At 48.4% G+C, this 9337-nt stretch overlaps 1 long non-coding RNA gene across 1 annotated transcript in view; it reads left to right on the top strand.

The window, feature by feature from the left end:
• The first annotated feature begins 1080 nt into the window (after positions 1-1080).
• Positions 1081-9337, top strand: part of LOC112548771 — a 28191-nt gene continuing 19934 nt past the window's right edge. Inside the window, exons 1-2 of the long non-coding RNA XR_003092356.1 lie at positions 1081-1214; positions 2953-3016. This is a non-coding gene — a long non-coding RNA (uncharacterized LOC112548771). The remainder of the gene's footprint in view (positions 1215-2952; positions 3017-9337) is intronic.

Genomic DNA, 9337 nt, shown 5'->3' with positions numbered 1-9337 from the left:
CTAGCCTCCGGTTGCCTCAGGCCATGGTCTGGGACCGTGCCCTGTCCCCCTTTTTTGTGCTCTGTTTTTTTTTTTGCCCCCTGGATATCCAAGGGTTTAATTTTGCTCCCATGCTGCAAACTTGCAGTGTGGGGAACCTTTTCCCATTCCCACACATGCCTCTTGCAGTGTCTCAAAGGAGTCTGAGACACTGCAAGAGGCACATGTGGGGTCATTTTGACAGGCCCCTTGGGGTAGCCTTATGAAATGGGGAGTTTTCACAGTACATTCTGCAAGTAAACATGCTGAAGCAGACACCTGAGATCAGTTTAGTAAAGCAGCTTATTTTGCTGTCAAGGGGAATGGCTGAATGTATTGCTGCACATACTTGGTGTTCTTTGATCTATTGGATTTTTAAGATAGACTCTCCATTTTTTTGTAATGTGCACCATCAATATTCTTTTTTCTTTTTCTAGGGTTGTGTTCTAGCTCAGGGCAATGTGTGCTGTCTTTATTAACCCCAGAAGGCTGTATAATGGTACAGCTGCCTGCTCAGTTTCCCTGCCCCTTCCATTACCTCAAAAACATAAGTGTTTACTCTGCATCTGTAGCAAAGGCCACTGCATTGTGGTGGAATCTCCACTATAATTTAATTTTATACTTTAGAGTGTTCAATACAATTTTGACTTAGTCAGCATGGAGGGGAGAGAGTGAAACTGAGATCTGCATAGAGGAGGAGGAGATGTCTTTAAAAGTGACTGAAAGTATGATAGCTCTGAGATGCATTTATGCCTTGTGGGGTTTCTTTTAGTTGAGTTCTGTATGTGCCTTTTTTGCAACATACAAAAATTAATGGATCTAAAACTATGCGGAAATTAATCAGTAAGGTCAGAGATTGGAGTGAACATCTGCATTTAAAGGAAATAATGTGTATTTTTAAAAGGGCTTTTGTGTATTTCAGGGAATTCTTACACTCTCAGACAATTAAATAAAATTGTAAAGGAAGCAAATAAATGCAATGAGCTCCCACTGACAGACATCTGGAGGCATTCACTAACACATTTTCTGTCTTTGAACTTTTTTCCCAGAATCTCTTCGGTGGTTGATGGCCACACAACAGTTTGAGGCATCCAAGAAACTTATCCTGCACTTCACTCACAAGAAAAGAATGAACACTGAAAGTGATATCAAAGGAGTGCTGCCTGGCAAGTCAAGCAGTGGAAATCAGTCAAGCAGTAAGTGGAAACCCTAAACTGCCCAGTCTCCCTAGTAATGGGGTGGGGTTTATAGGGATGACCCCATCTGCCCAATGTAGTCAACAGAGGGGCAGTGTAAGCAGATTATGGTGTTTGTTCAGTGAGGATGTGGTTTGCTTTGATGTTGGGGCACAGAAAGCATATGGGTCCATTACAAGGCTTGGTGCCTTGGTGAGCCAGGGAGTTAGGTAGTGGGGGAGGCTGCTGTAAACCAGAGAGTCTGTTGTCCTTCTCCTGGGGTTGCTGTTGTAGCTGGTCCAATGGGGTCCGTGTCTCACTTTTTTGAGCAGCTACTGTTTTGGGGTTGCATTGTAATTGTAGGAATCCCTGCTCCAGATGCTTAAGATGTGTGTCCCAGTTGGTGGGATCAGAGCAGATCTAGATGTAATGTAGAGCTTGGCTGTAGACAGTGGATCTAGTGCTGTGCTTATGATGACAACTGGTGGTGTGAAGATAGCTGTGTGGTGGTCTGGTGGTTTCTGATACAGTGTGGTGGCAGTGTAGCCTTTGCAAACCTGCTGTTAGCATCTAAGAAATGGAATCTGCTGGTTGGTGTATTCTGGAGTTAGCTTGATGGTGGAAGGATTGTCAGGTGAAGTATTCTCAGAGTGCACTTGGTGGTAAGGTGCATGCACCAGTCCTGTGTTGAAGGGTGCACATCAAGGTAGCAAGAGGTGTGGCACTAAGTCTGGTGACACCTGAGTGAAGAAGAGTTAATTAGGTAACTAAGTCATCTATATAATTTGGGTAAGGGCAAGATAAATAGGAAAACTTAGCCATAGAGAGCTGTGACCCAAGGGAAAGTGTGAATGGCCTCTAGCAGTAAAGGAATTGACCTGTAAAAGCAAGCAACCTGTGTACAGGCAACCCCCCTTAACACTGTTACATTAGTGTTATTTCACTATAACACTCATTTTACATTAATACCTGATTCCACTTCGTGCTCAGTGAGTTTCATTGTACAGCAGCGGCAGTGGGCAGGAAAGTGGATAAATGGTGGTGGCAGGCAGCCAGTGCATGGGTGGGCATGAGTGTGGGCCTGCATCAGTACCCCAGGCCAAGGATGGGGTGGTAGCCCAGGGAAGGGTGGCAGGAGTGCAGGGCCCAGGTTAGCGGGAGCTCTATGGAGCCAGGCTGAACTACACCAGCAGGGAGAAGGGGGAGCTGGCCTGGAGTGACCCCAACTGTGGCTGCCCTCCCCCTCCCCGCCTGCCACCAGCCGTGGAGAGGACCAACAGCACTGCCTCCATGGCCCAGGCAGGCAGCAACAGCATGGTGCCAGCTGAGCTGGCCCTGAACTTCCAAGTGCTCACATCACTGCTTTTGGGTGCCCTAGTAACGAATTATATTTATTTACATTAATTCCTATGGGAAACTGGGTTTCACTTAATGCTGTTCAGCTTAACACTCAGTTTTTCCAGAACCAATTAAGAGCACTAAATGAGGGTTGCCTATATAGTCTTGTGGCATAGGAAACCCAACCTGGAGTTTGTGATTGAAGACGTATATGGTGTATGCAAGCAAAGGAATCTCAGAGTGAGAGCAGAACAGAGAATAGAAGAGTCATGTTTTAGCATAGAATAGGTTCATAGTGGGTAAATCATGTCCTATCTGCAGGATGTTGGTAGCAGAGGTGAAGCGGAGGCAAAAGTGGAAAAGTAAAGTACGTGTTTGTGCTTTTGGGGTAATGGGGTAATTTGTTTTTTGTTTTTTTTAGAGAAAGCTGTGTAGCTGTTTGGTGACCTGGTTGGGGAATGTTTCGTGCGATGGGGTAAATGGAGGTAAATCTGGCAGACAGTTGTAGAGCTGTTGAATAAGCTAATAGAGTAATGTGGTAATGGGCCGTGACTGTCCCCCTAGGAGTCTGGAATCCTTGATCCTTGTTAAAGAGTGTTGTACCACAGTGGCAAGGGCACAAAACTGTGGTTTATCACTTACATGTGAAAACTGAGCTAAGGTGGTATGTAGAGGGGAAAAATAGACAATGCCCCACTGTAATGTGGCTCTCACATCAGCACGTGGGGTAAGTGTCGTGGAACCCTGCAGTAAGGTGGGGGCAAAAATAAAGTAGGGAGGGGAATATAGGCTGTAAAATGGAACTAGCACGGTGGCCATAGTAAGGGTCACCTAAATATGGGTGAGAGCATAATCCTCAGTCAAGGAGGGTTCCCCAAGGAGAAGGTGAAGTGCAGTTCAGTAAGGAGCTCTGGGCAAAAGGCAAAATGATAAAACAATAAGTCTTGTAGGAAGAATGTGGAGTTGAGTGGTGGTTCGCCTTACTACCCAGGATATCTTTATGAGGCAGCAAGCAGGGGTCTGAATAGTAGGGCTGTGTGAAGCTTTGGCCCCGATTTGATTCATCAGAGATTCAGCCCAATTCAGTGGCTGAATCTCTGAATCTGAATCGAATCAGGAGACCCTTTAATCTCTCCGAATCTCTCCAAATCAATTTGAAGAGATTCGGAAAGATTCGGTGATTTGGACATAGACACAGCTTTAAATGTTTTTTCTACAGACCTCAAGGTACCAGGTGTCTCGTGAAAGCTGCGATGGTGGGGTAGATGGAGTGTCCCACAAAAGCGTGGGCCCCCCACCCCTTCGTGCTCAGCAGCAGACCCAGAAGTGGACCAGAAGCACTTCTGGTCCACTTCTGGGTCCACCGGGGAGCGCACCAGGGCTCCACCAGCACCCTCCCGGCTCAGTGACTGTTGCCTCCTATGTCTGGGGGGGACACCTGGGGTCCCCCTGCAGCTGATTGCTGTAGGATTTCCGGTCCACTTTTGGATTTGTTGCTGAGCATGTGGGGGGCCCCCTGCACTCCTGTGGGATGCTCCATCTGCTCAAGCATTGCAGCATTCATGAACCATGCCTGGTATCTCAAGGTATGTAGAAAAAACATTTTAAGCTGTGTCTATGGCTGCAGCATTGAATCTTCAGATGGATTTGGCTGCATCAAATTGGGGACAGTGATCTGAATCAATAAGTTGAATCGCAGTCCCCAATTCAGGCTGAATATGAATCCGAGTAGAATATGGCCCATTTTTCTCACCCCTACTGGATAGCTACGGTGAAATCTTGGTGCGCTAAAGTGAGTGTTGGTATGTGGCTGGAGGGCCTGCCCCATGGGGGGAAGGAGTCTAAAGTGGGTAAGAGGTGGCCTCAAAGTGAAAGAAAAAGACACCAAAAGAAAGGTAGGTATTGGCTTGTAGTACTGACATGTGCCAAGGAAATGGGGAAAAGGAGCAGCACCTAATGTTTTTTCCATCTAAGATGGTCAAACTGTACAGGACCTGCAACACTTCTGAATTGTAGGTGAGGTGACCACAGTGAATTGTCTACAGGGCAGCAATGGCAAGAGTCAGGCGTGATGCCACTCAAGCAAAGGTCCTGCAGTTTTTTAATGAGTGTAGGACTCGGGGACCCAGGCCAGTGTAGCAGAGGAAAGTGTAATGTGAAATGTAGAACCCAGAGATAGGCCTGTTGAAAATCTATGGATTCGAGTCAGAAGAGAGAGCAACTAGGGTGATGTTGAGGTGCATGTCTGCTATAGATCAGGTGGATGAGGCTTTCTTCAGACAGCTAGCACAAGTTTCCCAGTCACAGGCCCTGGTGCTCATGGAGGACTTCAAGCACCCTGACATCTGCTGGGAGGGCAATACAACAATGCTCAGACAATCCCGGAAGCTTCCTGGTGCTGATTTTGGAAAGGCCAACTCAGGGCTCTTGACCTGCTGATCACAAATGGAAGAACTGGTGGGGGATGCAGACATGGATGGCAACTTGGGCAGCAGCCACCATGAGATAATTGAGCTCAGGATCCTGAGAAAAGGTAGGAAGGAAGGAGAGTAGCAGAGTATGGACCCTGGACTTCCGAAAGCAGACTTTGACTCTGTCGCAGGGCACTAAGGTGCTTGCTCCTTCAAGGGCAGAAACTGCCTAGAGAGAGGGCCCTAGCAGTCAGGTAGGAACCCCACAGGTGCAGGTTACTGTGGCAGCAGGCCTAAGGAGGGAATTAGCCTGCACCTGCAGCTGGTCAGGTGACCAGAAGAGCCAGGGCCCTGGGCACATATAAACGCTAGGGCTGGGACTAGAGACTCAGCTCCCTGCCAGCAGCCAAAGGGGAAGGAGCCTCCAGGGAGGAATTGCCCAGCAATGCTGCAGCTGCCCAATATGTTGCACTTAGGGCTAATGGGGTTCTAGGAGCTCACCAGGTACCCTTGCCTACAAGGCACTTAGTGCTGGAGTAGAAGTTTGACTCTTTTAAAGGGACAGAGCACACCCTGAACTTTTTGTGTTATGTTATAGCCTAGGGGCTCATATTTTTGGTTGCTGTTTTATAATACTGGAGGATCGGGCTGAGGCTATTGGGGAAGGAGGAGGCCTCATTGGAGGTCCACTACAGTGTAGGGACCCCAGAGCCAGGGTGGGCATGGTATTTGGGGGCAAATGGACCCCAGCGCCAGGGTGGGTGCAGTATTTGGGGTCAAATGGACCCCAGCACCAGGGTGGGCACCAAGAGAGAGACAGGGTGGTGGACAGTCCAGTGATGACCGGAGACCAAGCTAAACTAAGGCCTTGGAGGGACAATGTGTGAATGCCATCTGCGAGGCTTGGGGCATTGTAAAGGGACGGTTTGGAGCCACGCATCTAGCGCATATGCTGAGGGTGTCCCGAGAGGCATCCATTTAGAGTGGGACCCAAAAGGGGTCCAAGAACCCACAGGGTTTAGTGGGGTCCATCAGGACCATGCCCAAAATACAAACTTGAGGGCAGCCTCCCTATTTATTATAGTACAACAAGATGTGGCAGGAAAGAAAGAGGGTGCCCGTTGAGCAGGATTGGCATGGTCAAGGAGCCCTAGGGGTATCACGGCCATCCTGTGACAGACTCCCTCAGGGAACTGATGGGCAGGATCGCCTGGGAGGCAAGTCTGAGAGGGAAAGGAGTCCAGGAGAGCTGGTTGATTTTAAAGAAACCTTATTGAGGGTAAAGAAAGAAACCTTCCTGATGTGCAGGAAGACTAGCAAGTATGGCAGAAGACTAGATTGGCTTAGCAGGGAACTCTTCAGTGAGCTTAAGCACAGAAAAGGAAGCTTTGAAGAAGTGGAAGCATGGGCAGATGACTAGGGAGGAATATAAGAATATGGCTCGAGCATGCAGAGATGAAATCAGGAAGCCCGAACTGCAATTGGAGTTGCAGCTAGCAAGGGATGTGAAAGGTAACAAGAAGGGTTTCTATAAGTATGTCAGTAATAAGAGGAGGATCAGGGAAAGTCTGGTTCCCTTACTGAATGAAGGAGGCAACCTAGTGACAGAGGATGTGGAAAAGGCTGAAGTACTCAATGCCTTTTTCACAAGGTCAGCTCCCAGACTGCTACACTTGACAGTGCAGTTTGGGGAAGAAGTGAGCAGCCAGCTGTGGCTAAAGAATAGGTTAGGAACTATTTAGAAAAGGTGGACATGTATAAGTCCATGGGGCTGGATGGGATATACCTGACGGTACTGAGGGAGTTGGCTGATGTGATTGCAGAACAATCACATAGGTCATTATCTTTGAAAACTTGTGGCAATTGGGAGATGTCCCGGACAACTGGAAGAAGGCAAATATAGTTTCCATCTTTAAGAATGGGAAGGAGGAGAATCCAGAGAACTACAGAGCAGTCATCCTCATCTCCAGTCTCTGGAAAATTAATGGAGCAGGTCCTCAAGAAATCCATTTCTAAGTGCTTGGAGGAGAAGGAGGTGATTAAGAGCAGTCAGCATGGATTCACTATGGGCAAGTCATGCCTGATCAACCTGATTGCTTTCTATGTTGAGGGATCTGGCTCTGTGGATGCAGGGAGACCAGTGGATGTGGTATACCTTGACTTTAGTTAGTAAGGCTTCTGATATGGTTTCCCACAACATTCATGCAGGTAAACTAAGGAAGTATGGGTTGGATGGGACTTCAATCTGCCCTTCTTCTGTCCCCAACTTTATTACAGAAGATGTATAGTGTTCTTTAACATAGAGCAATGCACCCCGCACCCTTTTTCCCCAACCTATCCTGCCTATATAGCCTGTAGCCCTTAATGCCCACTGCCCAATCGTGGGTAGGGTCCCACCAGGTTTCTGTTAGCTGAACCAGGTTGAAATCTTTGTCTGCAAGCAGGAGTGCTTATTCCCTCCTGCTTATTCCCCATACTCCTAGCATTAGAGACACCTACACCCCCCAATAGGTGCCCTTAGTACTCCCCTATCCTGAAGCTTAATGGGCCCCTTAGTACTTACCTGGTCTATTCCAGCGTGCGGTTCATGGCTTGCAATTCCTGGTTTCACCCTGTCTTTGACTTCCCCATCCCCTGACAAACCTAGTTTAAAGCTCTACATAGGAGGTCCATCAACCTGTAAGAAAAAAGACTCTTACCTTTTGGAGAGAGAAGTAGACCATCATGTCCCAGCAGGTACCTGGAAGTATGGATCATGGTCTAGGAAGCTGAACCCCGCACACTGGCACCAACTCCAAAGCCACGAGTTGACCTTGCCAGTGCAGTTGCTGTCATGCTGGCCATGACTGCTGACTAGGAAGATAGACAAGAAGACCACTTGTGCCCCCGAACCTCTAAGCCTGGCCCCCAGAGGCATGTAGTCACTCATGACCCAACCTGGACTCCTCCGGACCATATCATTAGTTCCCACATGGATAAGGACCATGGAATAGTAATCGGTGGGCCTGATTAGATCTGGAATTCTCACTGTGACAACCCAAATCTAAGCTCCAGGCAGGCAGCATACCTCCCGTACTGTGGGATCCAGGCAACAGATGGCTTCCTTTGCCTCGCAGGAGGGAGTTGCCCACCATGATGACTCAACGTCTTCTCCTCTAGCTGCCTGGTTGTCCCACAGCTACCACCAGGCAGGCTGAGGACACAGCCTCTGTTGCTGCACTCTCTCCCAGTGAAGCCAGGGCCTCATACCTGTTCCTCAGCTGCACTGGGGGAGTCGCAATGTAACATCTAGTTCTGGACGTGACTGTTTTCCATCCTTCTGCATCGGGTCCCTCCTGTGTTGCCATCCTGCCATATATGCGGTCCTGAAGTTATTTTGACCTGCCATCATTTACAGCGGTGGACCAGACCAAGGCTGTAGGGAAGGAGGAGTCCTCATGGGGGCACACTGCCACGTTGTGCAGAGGCCCCAGTTCCAGGAAGGGTACACCTGAACACACACACAGTCCCACAAGCACCCATGTCATGAGTTTTGCCTGCCTGTGGCCAGAGGTGCAGGGCCCCAGAACCCAGACTCCCCCTGCACCTATCTCCTTGACAGCTGGCAGGCTTTGTGGCCATAGCAGGGCCTAGCAGGCCTGCAATTTTCACCTCCCTGTGCCTTAACACACACGCACACACACTTACCTATGTCATGAGTTTTGCTTGTCAGCAGTTTGAAGTGCAGTTTCCCAGAAACCCCTGCAACTATCTCCTTGAACCTTGGCAAGCTTTATGGCATCAGCAAGAGCTACCACCTCTGCAGGTTTCACCCCACTGTGGCTTAACACACACACGACATGAGTTTTGCTTCAGGAATTTGAGGTGTAGTTTCCCAGAAACCCCTGCACCTATCACCTTGAAGTGTGGCATGCTTCATGGCATCAGCAGAGGCTACCACCCCTGCAAGTTTTATCTGAACCAGCCAAAAGACAACAAAATTATAGATATTTCATTGATTCCCCATTATATCCTAGGGCCAAATCTTTTCTGAACGTTTTCCGAATCAATTCGGAAGCTCCAAATTGATTCAGAAAGCCTAAAGCTTCCAGAAATTTGGTTCAGATTTGTAGATTCAGCCTCCATATCATCTCTGAATCTGAATCCAAATCGCGATCCGAATTTTTGCACAGCCCTACCATCTATGTTTCCCAAGCAATGCATCTATGGCCCCTCTCTACAGTGAATCCCTCCCTCACAGGTCCCGGTGGCTTTCCCAGGTGCTATAGACTCCCAAGTTACATTATTCTTGACCAGTCTTTATCCTTTCTGTGAGAGAAAAAGGCACTGATGCCTCAGGTGGCTGTCAAAACTCCCATTGTCATTTCCCCACAGCCAGGGCTCTCTGGGAAGAGC

Source organism: Alligator sinensis, unplaced genomic scaffold (assembly GCF_000455745.1).
Source record: "Alligator sinensis unplaced genomic scaffold, ASM45574v1 scaffold723_1, whole genome shotgun sequence".
Classification (NCBI taxonomy): Eukaryota; Metazoa; Chordata; order Crocodylia; family Alligatoridae; genus Alligator; species Alligator sinensis.
The sequence above is the reverse complement of the archived record's forward strand: the minus strand, read 5'-3'. Positions and strand labels throughout refer to the sequence as shown.